Genomic DNA, 18949 nt, shown 5'->3' with positions numbered 1-18949 from the left:
TAAAGCTCTTATCGTTGGTGATTTTAATATCCATGTGGATAATCCAAAAGATGCATTAGGACGTGCGTTTATGGATGTTCTAAATTCTCTCGGCATTAAACAAAATGTGTCAGGGCCCACGCATACTCGTAATCACACACTAGACTTAATTCTGTCACTCGGACTCAATATTAATGACATCGAAATATCACCCCAGAGCGATGCCGTTTCAGACCATTGCCTTGTGTCATGCACAATACTTCTAGATAGGACCGCTCAGTCTACAACATGCTACAGATTAGCCAGAACAATAATTTCCACCACTAAAGATAGCTTTATTAGCACTCTTCCAGACCTGTCCCAAATGAAACATGTAGCAGATAATCGTGAAGATCTAGATATTATAATAGAAAACCTGAACAACGTCTGCTCTAGCACGTTGGATGCCGTTGCTCCCATTCGAAAAAAGAGAATCAAAGAAAAACCGCCAGCTCCATGGTATGACCATCATACTGCAGCCCTTAAAAAAGTAGCTAGAAAAATGGAAAGAAACTACCGAAGCACAAAGTTAGAGGTATGGCGTTCAGCATGGAAAGAGAGTGTTCAACACTACAGACAGGCTATTAAAACTGCCAGATCTACCTATCTCAGTACGCTTATTAAAGAAAATCATAACAACCCTCGTTTTCTATTTAGCACAGTTGCGAAACTGACTAGAAACAAAGAACAAACAGAAACCAATAGTAAACTCCAACACAATAGTGACGACTTCATGAACTTCTTTACTAACAAAATTATGTTTATTAGGGAAAACATAGAAACTATGCAAGCAGCCATCACTCTACCCAATAGTACATTTTCCACTAGATTACCAAACGAACATCTTGAGTCATTTAATCCTACTACAATAGAAGAGCTCTCTAAACTAGTAACGTCATCCAAATCATCGTCCTGTATACTAGACCCCGTTCCCACAAAATTACTAAAAGAGGTATTTCATGTAGTGGCAGACACTGTACTTAATATCTTTAACTCATCTCTAGAATTAGGATACGTTCCAACAGCTTTCAAACTAGCAGTTATTAGACCGCTCATTAAAAAGCAAAACCTTGACCAGGGAGATCTTAATAACTTTAGACCAATCTCAAATCTACCTTTTCTTTCTAAAATATTAGAAAAAGTAGTGGCAAGCCAGCTACGCACATTCGTAGAAAATAATAATACATATGAAAAGTTCCAATCAGGATTCAGGCCCCACCATAGCACAGAGACAGCGCTGCTTAGAGTTACAAATGACCTCCTATTAACATCCGATCGTGGTGAAATCTCAACCCTTATATTACTAGACCTTAGTGCAGCCTTTGACACAATAGATCACACAATCTTACTCAATAGACTAGAAAACTATGTTGGCATCAGTGGTCAGGCGTTAGCCTGGTTCAGATCGTATCTAACCAATCGATATCACTTTGTTTATGTAAATGAGGAAGAGTCATATCACTCCCCCGTTAAATACGGCATACCTCAGGGATCAGTTTTAGGCCCTATCCTATTCTCGTTATATATGTTACCTCTAGGAGACATTATCAGGAAACATAACATAAGTTTTCACTGCTATGCGGATGATACCCAGCTTTACATCTCGTCGCATCCTAGCGAAACCCACCAGTTTTCTAAGCTAACAGACTGCATTAGTGATATTAGGGACTGGATGGCACAAAACTTTCTTATGCTAAACTCCAATAAAACAGAGATACTTATTATTGAACCGAATCGCTACAAACATAATATGTCAGATTACAAGTTGCCCATAGATGGCTGCACGGTGGTGCCATCTTCCACGGTTAAGAATTTAGGCGTAATGTTCGACAGCAATCTATCTTTTGATAGTCATATCGCCAACATCTGCCGCACAGCATTCTTCCATCTTAGAAATATCTCAAAAATACGCCATATGCTGTCTGCATCAGACGCAGAAAAGCTTATACATGCTTTTATGACCTCTAGAATAGACTATTGTAACTCGTTACTCGGGGGATGCCATGCAAATCAGGTAAACAAGCTACAGCTGGTTCAAAACGCCGCCGCAAGAGTGCTTACTCGATCTAAAAAGTATGACCACATCAGTCCAATTCTGGCATCTTTACACTGGCTACCAGTTAAATATCGTATACAATTTAAAATATTACTAATCACCTACAAAGCCTTAAATGACCTAGCGCCTTCGTATATTAAAGAACTACTATCAGAATACAATCCATCACGTAAACTGCGCTCACAAAATTCTGGTCACTTAATTATCCCTAGAATATCAAAAGTGTCTAAAGGTGGTAGATCCTTTTCCTACTTAGCCCCTAAGCTCTGGAATGATTTACCAAACAATGTTCGAGTATCAGACACAGTCGATCAATTTAAATCTAAACTTAAGACATTCTTCTTTAACAAAGCATTCACATAAAATGTCCAGTAAATGTACATTTCCCGCAGTAGTTAGTTTGTCCAGAACAAAGCACTCACATACCTCATATGGGTAATATACTTATGCCGCAATAGTTAGCCTGTCTGGAACCGAGCCGACTTGAACCACTATAATGTTTGACACTTGCATTGCATGCGAACGGCCCCTACGCTAATAGAATTCTGTTTTTCTCTCCCTGTCTCGTCCTCAACCACGAGGACCATGAGACAAACAGACCCAGTTCCGGTTGCTGTAAAGATCATTGCATCACTGATCCACTGGCTGTCCTTCAACGTGATGACCAGCCGATGCCCGACCAACGACCACCGGCTAAACCAGTTTAATTCGCTTACCCGCCTCCTATCCCTACCGTTTCTATATATATATATATATATATATATATATATATAAATATATATTCCTCCCAAGGGTTTTTGTCCTTCTAGGACTTTTTCCCATTGGGTTTTTTTTCCTAGAGGGTTTTTAATCCCAGGGAGAGTCAGCCAACTTTGGCTTAATTTAGCACTTTACAGTATACGTTACTTTATTAATATGCTCGCTTGTACGGTTTAACCGCTTTCTCTACTTCTTATATTATCTATTGATTTTCTGTGTTCTCCTCTACATCTTCTCATGTAAAGCTGCTTTGCAACAATTAACACTTGTGAAAAGCGCTATATAAATAAAATTGAATTGAATTGAATTGAATTGTATTTAATGTCAGTGTATCTTTTGTTCTGTGCAGGTTCATTGTGTTCTGTTCCCATGTTTGGTGTTCGTGTCAAGTCTAGATACCAAGTAAAGTGTTTCATGTTTCATGTCGTGAACCCCCTCGTGGGTCTTTGTTTTGTTAAGTGTAAAAATAAAAGTGTTTTCTGTTTTCCCCGACATCGTCTGCATTTGGGTTCATCTGTCCTGCAAATCCTCACACATAAATTTTGGACCGATTGACTTGAGATTTGGCACGTGTGGTCTTTGTCCAAGGTACTTTGAACGACTAAAAGGTCATTTGTGTCTACCAAAAAACATGGTAGCCATCGACCAATCAAATAAAAGCAGCTATTTGACAAGGTTAACGGAGGCCTATCGGAACGAAACTCTGCGGGCATGCTTTACTCTTGGCCCTGAATGTCTGTACAAAGAATGAAAACAATCGGCCACAGGGGGGCGCTATCACATTTTTTCAGTATTTATGTGATTGTGTATTACGCAGTATTTTAGATATAAACACACTTTTCATATCAATGCATAGATCTCCTAATTTTGAATAACTTGCCTCATGAACCACTTGTCTCAGTCAAATCATTTGTTATATATTTAGCAACATGGCTGATATCTACTTTCGCAAACTAGTCCTAGGCTTTTTGACCGATTGCAACCAATCTACTGCTGAAATTTTCTTTAGACACTGAATAATAATTATTATCAAAAAAAATTTGAACTTTAGTCTTGACGACGCAACACCATGCCCAAAGTTAAAAGGGGCATGGCCACTTATACTTAAATGGCTATAATTTATCAAAGGAATGAGATATTAACACAAAACGTTCTACACTTCTGTATGGGCCCAGGCTGAGCTCATATGCAACATATTGCAGAGCTTAACCCCTAGGTGGCGCTATAATGCAATTCCAAGTGGTTACATATTCAAATAGTTTATATGATCAAACTTGCAAGCAGCATTTGATCAATTGTTATTGGCAAGCACGCCCAAATGACCAATGTGGGCGGAGTCAAACATTTATTTGGCTATAAATCAGGACAGGAATGAGCTATCAATACTAAACTTGGTAAACATATGTGTGGGCCCAATCTGGGTCAGATAAAAACGTTGCACTGCTTGACCACTAGGTGGTGCTATAACACAATTCCAAATGGTTATATCTTCAAATCCAAATGTTGTAAATGTAAGTGGGTTAATTTATATGATTCAAACTTACAAGTAGCTTTTTGGTGCATTGGTATTGGCAAGCACCCCAAATGTTCATTGTGAGCAGAGCCACACATTTATTTGGCAATAAATCAGGACAGGATTGAGCTATCAATACCAAACTTGGTACACAAATGTATGGGCTCAGTCTGGGTCACATGCAAACATTGCACCACTTGACCACTAGGTGGTGCTATAACACAATTCCAAGTGGTTATATATCTTCAAATGTAAATGCTGTAAAGAAATGTGGGCTAGTTTATATGATTTAAACATACAAGCAGCATTTGGTGAATTGTTACTGGCAAACACACGCAAATGACAATTGAGGGCGGAGCCACACATTTATTTGCCTATAAATCTGGACAAAAATGAGCTACCAATACCAAATTTTGTACACATATACATGGGCCCAATCTGTGTGCAAAAAATTCCGCCACTTGACCACTAGTTGGGGCTATAACATGACATACATTTTGAAGGGCTATAACTACATAATGTCAGGACTCTGCCTTGAAGTCTTGTTATATTTGTATTTTGTCATGGTGGCAGAGTTCTGGCAGTCCCTGGCCTTGTGTGGAGGTTCATGCCTTGTTTTTGTGTTTGGGCATGTGCCTCCGGTGTCTTGTCATTTGTCCCCGCCCCCTCGTCCTCCTGCTTATTGTTATTATTACTTATTCCCATCACCTGTTCCCGCTCGTTATCTTGTTTGGTTTTCTGTATTTAATGTCAGTGTATCTTTTGTTCTGTGCAGGTTCATTGTGTTCTGTTCCCATGTTTGGTGTTCGTGTCAAGTCTAGATACCAAGTAAAGTGTTTCATGTTTCATGTCGTGAACCCCCTCGTGGGTCTTTGTTTTGTTAAGTGTAAAAATAAAAGTGTTTTCTGTTTTCCCCGACATCGTCTGCATTTGGGTTCATCTGTCCTGCAAATCCTCACACATAAATTTTGGACCGATTGACTTGAGATTTGGCACGTGTGGTCTTTGTCCAAGGTACTTTGAACGACTAAAAGGTCATTTGTGTCTACCAAAAAACATGGTCGCCATCGACCAATCAAATAAAAGCAGCTATTTGACAAGGTTAACGGAGGCCTATCGGAACGAAACTCTGCGGGCATGCTTTACTCTTGGCCCTGAATGTCTGTACAAAGAATGAAAACAATCGGCCACATGGGGGCGCTATCACATTTTTTCAGTATTTATGTGATTGTGTATTACGCAGTATTTTAGATATAAACACACTTTTCATATCAATGCATAGATCTCCTAATTTTGAATAACTTGCCTCATGAACCACTTGTCTCAGTCAAATCATTTGTTATATATTTAGCAACATGGCTGATATCTACTTTCGCAAACTAGTCCTAGGCTTTTTGACCGATTGCAACCAATCTACTGCTGAAATATTCTTTAGACACTGAATAATAATTATTATCAAAAAAAATTTGAACTTTAGTCTTGACGACGCAACACCATGCCCAAACGTTAAAAGGGGCATGGCCACTTATACTTAAATGGCTATAATTTATCAAAGGAATGAGATATTAACACAAAACGTTCTACACTTCTGTATGGGCCCAGGCTGAGCTCATATGCAACATATTGCAGAGCTTAACCACTAGGTGGCGCTATAATGCAATTCCAAGTGGTTACATATTCAAATAGTTTATATGATCAAACTTGCAAGCAGCATTTGATCAATTGTTATTGGCAAGCACGCCCAAATGACCAATGTGGGCGGAGTCAAACATTTATTTGGCTATAAATCAGGACAGGAATGAGCTATCAATACTAAACTTGGTAAACATATGTGTGGGCCCAATCTGGGTCAGATAAAAACGTTGCACTGCTTGACCACTAGGTGGTGCTATAACACAATTCCAAATGGTTATATCTTCAAATCCAAATGTTGTAAATGTAAGTGGGTTAATTTATATGATTCAAACTTACAAGTAGCTTTTTGGCGCATTGGTATTGGCAAGCACCCCAAATGTTCATTGTGAGCAGAGCCACACATTTATTTGGCAATAAATCAGGACAGGATTGAGCTATCAATACCAAACTTGGTACACAAATGTATGGGCTCAGTCTGGGTCACATGCAAACATTGCACCACTTGACCACTAGGTGGTGCTATAACACAATTCCAAGTGGTTATATATCTTCAAATGTAAATGCTGTAAAGAAATGTGGGCTAGTTTATATGATTTAAACATACAAGCAGCATTTGGTGAATTGTTACTGGCAAACACACGCAAATGACAATTGAGGGCGGAGCCACACATTTATTTGCCTATAAATCTGGACAAAAATGAGCTACCAATACCAAATTTTGTACACATGTATGGGTCCAATCTGGGTTACAAACAAAATATTACAGAGCTTGACCACTAGGTGGCGCTATAATGCAATTCCAAGTGGTTATAATTTAAAATATAAATATTGTAATAAAATGTGGGCTAGTTTATATAATTCTAACTAACAAAGAAGCCTTTTGGAGCATTGGTATTGGCGAGTACCCTCAACTGATCGTGGGTCGAGCCACTTTTATTAGATTGGCTTCAAAGCAGTACAGGAGTTAGCTTTTGACGCCAAACTTTGGACATATATTTATGTGCATAATCTGAGTCTCATGCAAACATTGCACCACTTGACCACTAGATGGTGCTATACTGCAATCCTGAACAGTTATATCTTCAAATCTGAATGACAATGAAATTGGGACTTGATTAAGTGCTTCAAACTTACAAGAAGCCAAAGTAAGTAAGTAAGTAAGTAAGTAAAGTTTATTTATATAGCACATTTAACACAGCTGCGCTGACCAGAACCATAGAACATTATACAGACATGCGGGTTGGGTTTTATCATTCAAACTGTGTGTCAAGGTCCTAAACGATTAAACCTCGGCAATCGCTGCTTGCAGCTATATTTTTTTTACTTTTACTTAAGTAAAAAGTACTTTTGTACTTTTACTCAAGAAAAGTAAAAGTACACAATTTTTATGTAATTGTGTATTAAATCAGTTTTAATATGCAATATAAAACGAATACCCAGTATGATTCTATGCTTTAGAATGTAGTGAACATTTTTTAGTAAAGTTAAGTAATTTGTTTTCCCAAGACAACACTCTTGCACAGATGCTTGGAAAATGAAACTAAAATACTCAAGTAGTGTCCACCTCTGCCAAGCAGTAAAGTGATAAAGGGTTTGCATCCGTTTGCCACAGTAGATGCCTCTGCATTTCGGTAGGTTAATTTGCTGTATTTTGTCTAGCATCATGTCTTTTCAAAAGAAAATAACAAATGCATGCATGACCAAAAGTTGCATGTTTTATGTCAGTCTAGTTCTGTTTGTCCTATCACATATTTACTGGTTGAGAAACACTGCCCTAGGCTATAGGTCCCTGGACTTCACTTTAAGAAGTAGCTCACCTACTTTTAAGTTTGTTCTGAGGTTGCTACACATAATTTGTGTATACTCTGTTATGTGTCTTCTGAACATATATTAAAGCGAGTTAATACAAACATACAAATTTGTACTTATTTCCTCACCCAATGAGAATCGATAAGAGAATCAATAAGGAATCGGACCGATAAGCAACATCGATAATAAAATCTGAATCGTTAAATTCTTATCAATTCCCATCCCTACATAAAGTACACGCACGCCAAAAAAGTAAAAAGTATGCGCACGCCGAAAAAGTTTACAGGATCAGACTTTATGTATTGTGACTGTTAATATGTAGTTAATTCATAGTTACTTGAAATAAGTCTTAGTTAACTCATTCACCGCCAGCCTTTTTGAGAAAAGTTGCCCACCTGCATTTTTGTGATTTTCAAAAAATTTTCACAAAATTCTTTGCAGGAAAAATTATTTTCTATAAATATATAAGCATACAAATTATATCAAATTAAAGAACACACCCTCTGCTTTCATACAAACAATAAACAAACAAACAAACAAACAAAATGGGGAAAAAACGTTTCATTATATATTTACTTTTTCCACTTAATTTAACCACTGAAATATGGATATTTCTCTTCAAAAATACAACATTTTGAGCAAAAAGCTTAAAAAATTGCGTTTTTTAAAAAGGAATTTATGTTAGAGATCAGACTCAGAATGACTATCAAACATAAAGGCATTTAAAATAAATCTTAAAATCTTTTTAACATCCGTTTTTGATTAATTCGTTTTGGCGCCATCTGGTGGATAAAAGCGGTATTACACTTTCACTTTGAAATTCGTCCAGAAAGGCATTTTTATTAGTTAAATATGAACTCATAAATGACGAGATAACTTGTCAATGGCGGTGAATGAGTTAATGTATTGTTCACCAGGATTTTTCAACATTGCAGTAGTTTATATGTAACTAGTTGTTACTTAACCCAAACATTAGTATGCTATTACCTACTGATTAGTTAATCGCTCTTCTCTATTAGTTTTCAGTAGTGATTTCAGTGTTAATGCAGCACTAATCATTTGTTCTGAAAGCTCTGAAACTCTGATTAGAGCCAATGCAGCCGGGCTCCCCCTATGTATGCGCTCCATCAGAGCCCGTCTACATTCTGTGGCACTCTGCAGTTCTGCAGTTCTCTCGGGTCGACGGTAGAGTGAGTGAGTCAGAGATAGCAGTGACAGCAAGTATGGCAAGTGATGGTGTTCCACAAGAGTTAGAGGATCCACCAGCCTCTTTAAAGTGCCCATATTATGAAAACTCACTTTTTCTGGGTTTTGGGGTGTTCATTTGTGTCTCTGATGCTCCCACACGCATACAAACTTGGAAAAAAATCCACCCATGCATGAGTGAGATACAGGTTTCTGAATGTCCTCTGCCTTGAGTCTCAGATTACACGGTTTCAAACTCAGCCCCGAAGTGACGTAACTAGCCGTTTCGTCACATTCAGTTTGAATTTTCCCGCCCACCACCCCACTTGCAGGTCTCCACCCACCAGGTAGCTAGAGAGCACAGAGAGCAGTCACTTCACTGATACCCTCTGTGCTGTCATCATTTCTCACGGAAATAACAGCGCTATTTGGATATTATGGATTATTCAATTCAATTCAATTCAATTTTATTTATATAGCGCTTTTCACAATACTCAATTGTTTCAAAGCAGCTTTACATTAATAGAAGCAGTAAAAGCACAGAAAAATGACAGATAGCACAACATAATACACAATAGCATAAGCTGTCAAATTTGCTGAGGCTATGACTCGACATTATGAACGAGCGTATTACTAATGTAACGTCTAGGAGAAGATGCTAAATTAAGCCCAAGCAGGCTACCTCCCCGGGGTAAAAAACCCCCTAGGAGAAAAAAACTAAAACCCCGGGTTGTTGAGCTGAGGAAAAAAAAATAAAAAGTCCTAGGAGGGAAAAACCCTTGGGAGATATATATGTATATAAACACATATAGACGGATAAGGAGATTAAGCGGGGATTAAGCGGGGTTTAAGCGGGTTCTGCCGGTGGTCGTTGGTCAGGCATCAGCTGGGCATCACAGTGATGGACGACCAGTAGATCAGAGGTGAGTCGACTTTCACATCTACCGGAACTGGGTCTGTTTGTCCCATTGTCCTCAGGGTCGAGGACAGGACAGGGAGAGAAAAACAAAATCATATTAGCGTAGGGGCCGTTCACATGTAATGCAAGTGTCACACAGTGATGTGGTTTAATCAGCTTAGTTTCAGACAGACTAACTATTGCGGCATAATTATATTATCCACAGTTGAGGATTTTGCAAATTGGGGGCCCACTGCGACGGTATATATGGTAACTAAGGGTCACCTTCTGATTTTTAAGAGAAAGAGAAAATGAAACCTGTCGACCCGTTTGACTAAGGCCTGTAACCCCACTGTCGTCGTTAATGCAGGTTCAGTGGCAAACGGGTCTATATTGCATGCTATTTACAAGATCATGAGAAAACGCCAACATCGCAACCTGACCATACGTGCCAACCCGTTTGACTAAGGCTGGAGGCCCCACTGTCGTCGTTAATGCAGGTTCAGTGGCAAACGGGTCTGTATGGCATACTATTCACAAGACACAAAAAAGCGCCAAAATCGCAACCCGACCATACGTGCCAACCCGTTTGACTAAGGCTGGAAGCCCCACTGTCGTCGTTAATGCAGGTTCAGTGGCAAACGGGTCTGTATGGCATAGTATTCGCAATATAAAGAAAGCGCCAAAAGCCCAACCCAACCATACGTGCCAACCCGTTTGACTAAGGCTGGATGCCCCACTGACGCCGTTAATGCACGATCAGTGGCAAACGGGTTTGTATGGCATACTATTCACAAGAACACGAAAGTTCCAAAATCGCAATCCGACTATAGGTTAAGATAAGGTTTTTATTTATTTATTTGGTTGGTCTGTTTTATGACCGCGAGTGCTTTGTTCGGTACATATAACTATTTCGAGTTAAGTACTTTTACTAGACAAATTATGCGAATGCTTTGTTGAAGAGAAAAGTTTTAAGTCTAGATTTAAAATTATCGACTGTGTCTGATTCTCGGACATTGGTTGGTAAATCATTCCAGAGCTTAGGGGCTAAGTAGGAAAATGACCTTCCACTTTTAGACACTTTTGATAGTCTAGGGATAATCAAGAGACCAGAATTTTGTGACCGTAGTGTGCGTGATGGATTGTATTCTGATAGTAATTCTCTAAGGTATGAGGGTGCTAGGCCATTTAAAGCTTTGTAGGTGAGTAGTGATATTTTAAATTGTATGCGATATTTAACTGGTAGCCAGTGTAAAGATGCCAGAATTGGGCTTATGTGGTCGTACTTTTTAGATCGAGTAAGTACCCTTGCGGAAGCGTTTTGAACTAGCTGAAGCTTGTTTACTTGATTTGCATGGCATCCCCCGAGTAGCGAGTTACAATAGTCTATTCTAGAGGTCATAAAAGCATGGATAAGCTTCTCTGCGTCAGATGTAGACAGTATATGGCGTATTTTCGAGATATTTCTAAGGTGGAAGAAAGCTGTACGGCAGACGTTGGCGATATGACTATCGAAGGATAAGTTGCTGTCGAACATCACACCTAAGTTCCTTACCGTGGAAGATGGCACCACAGTGCAGCCATCTGTGTGCAACGTGTAATCTGACATATTATGTTTGTAGCGATTCGGTTCAATAATAAGTATCTCTGTCTTATTGGAGTTCAGCTTAAGAAAGTTATGTGCCATCCAGTCACTAACATCGCTAAGGCAGTCTGTTAGCTTAGAAAACGTGTGTGTTTCGCTGGGATGTGAGGAGATGTAAAGCTGGGTATCATCCGCATAGCAGTGAAAACTTATGTTATGTTTCCTGATAATGTCTCCTAGAGGTAACATGTATAACGAGAACAGGATAGGACCTAAAACCGATCCCTGCGGTACACCGTATTTAACCAGGGAGTGATATGACTCTTCCTCGTTTACATAAACAAAGTGATAGCGATTGGTTAGATACGACCTAAACCATGCTAGCGCCTGACCACTGATACCAACATAGTTTTCTAGTCTATTGAGTAAGATTGTATGATCTATTGTGTCAAAGGCTGCACTAAGGTCTAATAATATAAGAATTGAGATTTCACCACGATCGGATGTTAATAGGAGGTCATTTGTAACTCTAAGCAACGCTGTCTCTGTGCTATGGTGGGGCCTGAATCCTGATTGGAACTTTTCATATGTACTATTATTTGTCAAAAATGTGCGTAACTGGCTTGCCACTACCTTTTCTAATATTTTCGAAAGAAAAAGGGAGATTTGAGATTGGTCTAAAGTTATTAAGCTCTCCCTGATCAAGCTGTGGTTTTTTAATCAGCGGTTTAATAACTGCTAGTTTGAAAGATGTTGGAACGTATCCTATTTCTAGCGATGAGTTAAAGATATTTAGAACCGGGGTTGACACTACAGGAAATACCTCTTTAAGTAGTTTTGTGGGAACGGGGTCTAATATACAGGACGATGATTTGGATGACGTTACTAGTTTAGAGAGCTCTTCTATTGTAGTAGGTTTAAATGAATCAAGATGTTCGTGTGGTAGTCTAGTGTTAAGTGAACTAACGGGTAGAGTGGTGGCTGCCTGTGTAGCTACGATGTTTTCCCTTATAGCCGTAATTTTGTTAGAAAAGAAGTTCATGAAGTCGTTACTATTGTGTTGGAGTTTACTATTGGTTTCTGTTTGTTCTTTGTTTCTAGTCAGTTTTGCAACGGTGCCAAAGAGGAAACGAGGGTTATTTTGATTCTCATTTATAAGCTTGCTAAGATAGGTAGATCTGGCGGTTTTAATAGCCTGTCTGTAGTGTTTAACACTATCTTTCCATGCTGCACGCCATACTTCTAATTTTGTGCTTCTATAATTTCTTTCCATTTTCCTAGTTGCCTTTTTAAGAGCTGCGGTGTGATGATCATACCATGGAGCTGGCGGCTTTTCTTTGATTCTCTTTTTTCGAATGGGAGCAACGGCATCCAATGTGTTAGAACAGACATTGTTTAGGTTTTCTATTACAATATCTAGATCATCACAGTTATCTGCATGTTTAATTTGGGACAGGTCTGGAAGAGTGCTAATAAAGCTATCTTTAGTGGTGGAAATTATTGTTCTGGCTAATCTGTAGCATGTTGTGGATTGAGTGATCCTATCTAGAAGTACAGTGTATGACACAAGGTAATGGTCAGAAACTGCATCACTCTGAGGTGATATTTTGATGTCATTAATATTAAGCCCGAGTGACAGAATTAAGTCTAATGTGTGCTTACGAGTATGCGTTGGCCCTGTCACGTTTTGTCTAATATTGAGAGAATTTAGAACATCCATAAACGCACGTCCTAAAGCATCTTTATGGTTATCCACATGAATATTAAAATCACCAACGATAAGAGCTTTATCTACAGTGACTACAAGCTCAGACAGAAAATCTGCTATTTCTTTAAGGAAATCTGCATGGTGGCCCGGAGGTCTATAGATTGTAGCTAAGGCAAAAGAGAGCTGTTTGTGGTTACGATCAGTTATTTCCATATTTAACAACATTAGTTCAAATGATTTAAATTTTAGTTCAGATTTTTGGTTTACTTTAAAAATTTTGTTGTATATTGTAGCTACACCACCCCCTCTCCCCTTTAACCTAGGTTCGTGTTTATAATAATAGTCTTGTGGGGTGGATTCGTTTAAACTAATGTAGTTGTCTGCTTTAAGCCAGGTTTCTGTTAAACAGAGTGCATCTAAGTTTTGGTCATTAATTATTTCATTAACAATAGGTTCTTTATTGGTAAGCGATCTAATGTTAAGAAGGCCGAATTTTAACATTCGAGGTTCATCTTGTAATGTATTGTTTTCTAATTTTATGTTGGTCAAATTTGTACGTGATGTGGCAAGCGGTGCTCTGTATTTGCTTGTTCGGGGAACAGATACAGTTGAAATGTGTTGATATTCTGGTAAGATCGACTCGAAGTTCTGGGATATATGTGATCTAGACATATCATGCCAGCTAACAGACGGACAGTTAAGCTGATCCGTCTGTTTCCTGACCTGGGCCCTGGATAGTCATACTATATCAGAATTAAGAATATTAATCAGATTTCTGGTGAGTATAGCACTTCCTTCTGATGTCGGATGAAGGCCATCTCGGGTTAGGAGAAATGGTCTACCCCAGAAATGCTTCCAATTGTCTATAAACCCTACATTATGCTGAGGGCACCACTTTGACATCCAGCCATTTAGAGACTCTAATCTACTATGTGTTTCATCTCCCCGGTAGGCGGGGAGGGGACCAGAGCATATTACATTGTCTGACATTGTTTTTGCAATTTCACACATCTCCTTAATATTATCTTTGGTGATTTCCGACTGTCGGAGTCTGGTGTCATTTGTTCCGGCGTGAATAACAATCTTAGAAAACTTCCGTTTAGCATTAGCCAGCACTTTAAGTTTGGATCTAATGTCAGACGTTCTGGCTCCCGGTATACAGTCGACTAGGGTGTTTGGTGCCTCAATGTTAGTGTTCCTGAGTATAGAATCTCCAATGACCAGGGCACTTTTAACAGGTGTTTCAGCTAGTGTATTCCTTAGGGGATCGAATCTGTTAGAAAGTACCGTAACGTTATGGGTCTTAGATGGACGCCGTATATGACTATGCCGCCTGACAGTCACCCAGTTAGACCGCCGACTTGACTCTGATGTCGGAACCGAGCCATGTGTATTATGATAAACACTATGCGCGCTCGATACAGTATTTATAATGTTTACATTAGCATCTGATGTCGGAACACTATGTGCGCTCGATACATTGTTTGTAATGTTTACATTAGCATCTGATGTCGGAACCGAGCCATTAGTCTTTTCGCTCGATACAGTATTTACAACAGTAACGTTAGCGGTTTTGCTATCCTCAACTAGCGTTCGGATGCGCGATTCTAGTTCAGCAACCTTCTCAGTTAATCTTAATACTTCAATACACTTAGTGCATGTAAACCCATCTATGCTAACGGCAGAAGCTAAACTATACATGTAGCAAGTAGTACATGTTACAATAACAAGCGGAGTCTTACCGCTTTCATGCTGGGCGATGGCGTCTTTGTTTACCCGAACGCGCTCCGCGGAGCTGCATCGCGTTGGGGGTTTGGTTGTGGTACGCCTCAGTCGCCTGCGAACGTCTGGGTCCAGGGTGATGTTGGGCATGCTGAATCTGCGAAGGCCGGGCAGCGGCTCCTCCACAGCTTCCCGATCGCTTTCATGTTGGGCAATGGCGTCTCCGTTCACTCGCTTACGGTCCGTAAAGCTGCATCGCGTGGAGTACTCGTTTGTCGCATTCCTCGGTCGCTTGTGGACGTCCGGAGACATGGTGAAGTGGGCGCTGTAGCTCGCGTTGGATCTGCTCAAACCGATCAACTCCTTCGTAGCTTCCCGCTCAGGCGAGGACAGGTCAGAAAAGCATATATCAGATGAATCCGCCATTAGATCGGAAAATGCTAGCTTCAGTCGGCAGCGTTTGTTGAAGCTAGCGGGCTATATGCTAACACTGTGGGTGTTTATTAGTGATAAATAGTTTCACGTGGTAGTACTGCTCAATAATCCTCACGGTAAAGTATTCCTAGGTAAAACTTAATATATAAATAGGAATAAGATAGTAAAAAAAAGGCTTTTAGATGAAGAACTCGACGGAGCTCCGATGCACGATCTGTTCAGCGTGAAACCGGAAACACAACTGATTTCACTTGAGCCTACGCCTACTTTTAAAAACAAAGTTTTAACGCGTGGTTATTGGAACCCGGAGTAATCTTATATACAGTGTGTTACAACACAAATAGTCATCAGATTGTAGGCGATAAGACGTTCATGCGAAATCTGATGTAAACAACAGATCTATCTATATTTCACGGATTATATGCATTTGTGGACAAAAAGGGTCATTGGATGTATTTTATTGGACTTTCATGGATCATTCACACATCTGAAACAGACTGGATTCGATTCGCGATCGTTGTATCAACACAAAAGGTAAGAAGTCACGTTATATTTTGCATGTTGTCATCTTCTGTCACAAAATACTACATTTTTGAGCTAGAGCATCTGTATCTCAAAACAGAGATCATACATTGATGCTAATCCTGAAATTATACCTTTTAAATGTATAGTGATGTTAAAATTGTTTAGATAGTTTACAGCGTGGTTTCGAAAGTTAAAAAAAATTGAACGGCTTTATTTTACAATTCTACAAGAACTAAGTAATAGTGCTTTGCCAAACTAAAAGTTTTATGCCAAACTAACCGAGACCGGGCCTTACCGCCCCGGCTTTTCTGACGAGGCTAACCCCCGAGCCTCTTATAACTTTACGGTCCGGACCTCCCGCTAGCTTCTAGCAATTAGCACGCGGTCCACAAGCAGTATACATCACCCGCCGGGTCTTTATTTCTGTAATTTGCGAAAATAATGCATTTGAAAATGTTTTATAACGGGAATATGTTAGTATTGTCCAGGGAAAATTAGTGTATTGTTGAGACTGCTACATCACAATTTACGCTGGAATCTTTGTGTGTCATGATGAGTTTGACACACCGCCCCGGCTTTTCTGACGAGGCTAACCCCCGAGCCTCTTATAACTTTACAGTCTGGACCTCCCGCTAGCTTCTAGCAATTTGCACGCGGTCCACAAGCAGTATACATCCCCCGCCGGATCTTAATTTCTGTAATTTGCGAAAATAATGCGTTTGAAAATGTTTTATAATGGGAATATGTTAGCATTGTCCAGGGAAAATGAGTTTATTGTTGAGACTGCTACATCACAATTGACTCTGGAATCATTGTGTGTCATGAGTTTCTTCTCCTGGAGTGTACATATTAGTGATACTTTTCTGCATAATTTGTCTGTTGGCAACATAAACCGTCAATAATAATAATAATATATAAAATAATAACACAGTATGGTCTGTACTGCTCATGATATCACTATGCACGTGCACATGACGTTAGTAGTGGGGCGTGATCAAAGGAGCAGCAGCTCATAAATATGTAATGACTAGCTCAAAACAGCACAATCTGAAATGCCCTCCCTGCTGAAAAAAAACAGCATACCAGCAAGACCAGCAGCATTGTGTTTTGGTGCTGGTTTGCTAGTGAACACCAGCTAAACCAGCAACAAACCAGCATCAGCACCAGCATTAGCACCAGCTAAACCAGCACCAAACCAGTATTAGCACCAGCTTAACTAGCATAGACCAGCATAATTCCCATGCTGGTTCATGCTGGTGTGATGCTGTTTTTTTCAGCAGGGCTGAAAAAGAGGCTCCTAGAGATGGGTAACAATCTTTTCATACAAGCTATTTCGAGCAAACAACTTTTGAAACATGCTTTATGGAACTCATACACCTATTTAACTTGTGGAAAAGCAGTCATAAGATGGGCACTTTAAGATCGTAACTTTGGGAAAACTTTGGTTTTCCAGTCAGTTACAGTAGTACAGGTGAGAGAGTGGTGGAAAAGACAAGGTCTGTGTGTCGGCGTTGTTCAGCAGTTGTTGGGTATGTGAGTGGAAGTACATCTATCAGGGCTCTCAAGTCTCACCTATTCACCATGAGACACATGCATTTCGGTCAGTTCACACAGTTACACGCCACACCTTGTATTTCTCATGCTGAGAAGTAGGAGATAAATTGTCCTGCTATATACAATTAATGGACGCAGCGCCATCAGCGACAGAGTGAGAAATCTTGCAGAGGAGGCTGATTTCAAATCACTCTCGCGTTACACTGTCGTCATCCACTTGTTGTTTCTTGCAGCGCCTCGTGAAGTGAAGTCGTACACACCTATTAATGCATCCTATAAGTCTAAATTTTTTTTGTTCTTTAGTACATTAATATGAAATATGCTAAATTTTTTCACTTCTTTGAAACCGATGAAACACATGAAGTGTGCTATTTGCAGCCTCTCTATCAGGAAGCTACACAAATGTAATCAGTACGGTCAGACTGAAATGGATTTATGGAAATGCGATTTGAAAAGGATTTCAAACCACCTCTGGATGTAACCTACAACCAGGGGCGGAGTGGGACCAAAAAATCTACGGGGAAATTTCGTATACCACCGGCCCTCCGTGGTAAAAAAAATGTTTCGTAGCCTATTTGTAGTAAAACTAGGGTAGGCTAATAAAAATCGTAATCAATTTGCAAAAAAAAAATTTTTTTCATAATAATAATAAAGTTATAAAATCATGGCTAATTTTCCTAAATGAGTAACTATACAAAATGATACCTGGTTGAAAGACGTAGATGCACACCTCAATCAGCTAATACATAACAGAGCGAGACCAGAGATGAATGTGCTCATCAACGTGAGTAATATGGAATAATTTGTGCATCTTTGAATAACTGTAAGAAATATTTCCTTTAAATATAATTTTGTCATATAAAGTTTTGAGAGATAGCCTAATAATGTTTTTTCCACGGTTATTGCTTATTTATTTTAAAGTGTTTGGCGCATTACCTCAGAGTTTATTTCAGTAATATTGCTTTTTTACCGCTAATAATAATACAATTTACATGCCAATTCTGCTTCCTTGTCTTTTTATTAATTTCATTATGCTGTAATGTTAATTTATATGTGGATATGAGACGTTCATTGCCGTTATATAATCTCGTCTAATATTAAAATCATATCTGGAATAATGTGTGCATCTTTGAATAACTGTAAGAATACAGTTCATTTGAAAATAATTTTTGTCAAAGTTTTGAGAAATAATAATGTTGTGAGGATATTTATATATTCAAGTTGAATACTCTCGTCTATTAATATGGAAATCTAATAGACATCTAATAGTAGGAAATATAAAATGTGATACTGCAAAGTTACCCTTCTAAATTTTATTTATGATATATTGCCATATGGAGATAAAGCAACCCAACCCAACCAACTGTAAAACCTTTGCAAATGTGCTGATTTTATCCATTCAAGTACTGACCACCAGGCTAGAGATTTTAAACATCCTTAATCCACACTTTCTATCAAATAGTCTCCGCTTAATGGTTCAATCCGACCGCGTACTGAAATAATAGTGATGGAAATTTTCGTTCATTTAGGTGACTCGTTCATTTTCA

The 18949-nt window shown here is 39.1% G+C and overlaps 1 protein-coding gene across 4 annotated transcripts in view; it reads left to right on the top strand.

The window, feature by feature from the left end:
- LOC129435000 (beta-2-glycoprotein 1-like) overlaps positions 1-18949 on the top strand; it is a 178739-nt gene that overhangs the window by 29424 nt on the left and 130366 nt on the right. The window lies entirely within an intron of this gene.

The sequence above is a fragment of the Misgurnus anguillicaudatus genome, chromosome 6 (assembly GCF_027580225.2).
Source record: "Misgurnus anguillicaudatus chromosome 6, ASM2758022v2, whole genome shotgun sequence".
NCBI classification, from domain to species: Eukaryota; Metazoa; Chordata; class Actinopteri; order Cypriniformes; family Cobitidae; genus Misgurnus; species Misgurnus anguillicaudatus.
The sequence above is the reverse complement of the archived record's forward strand: the minus strand, read 5'-3'. Positions and strand labels throughout refer to the sequence as shown.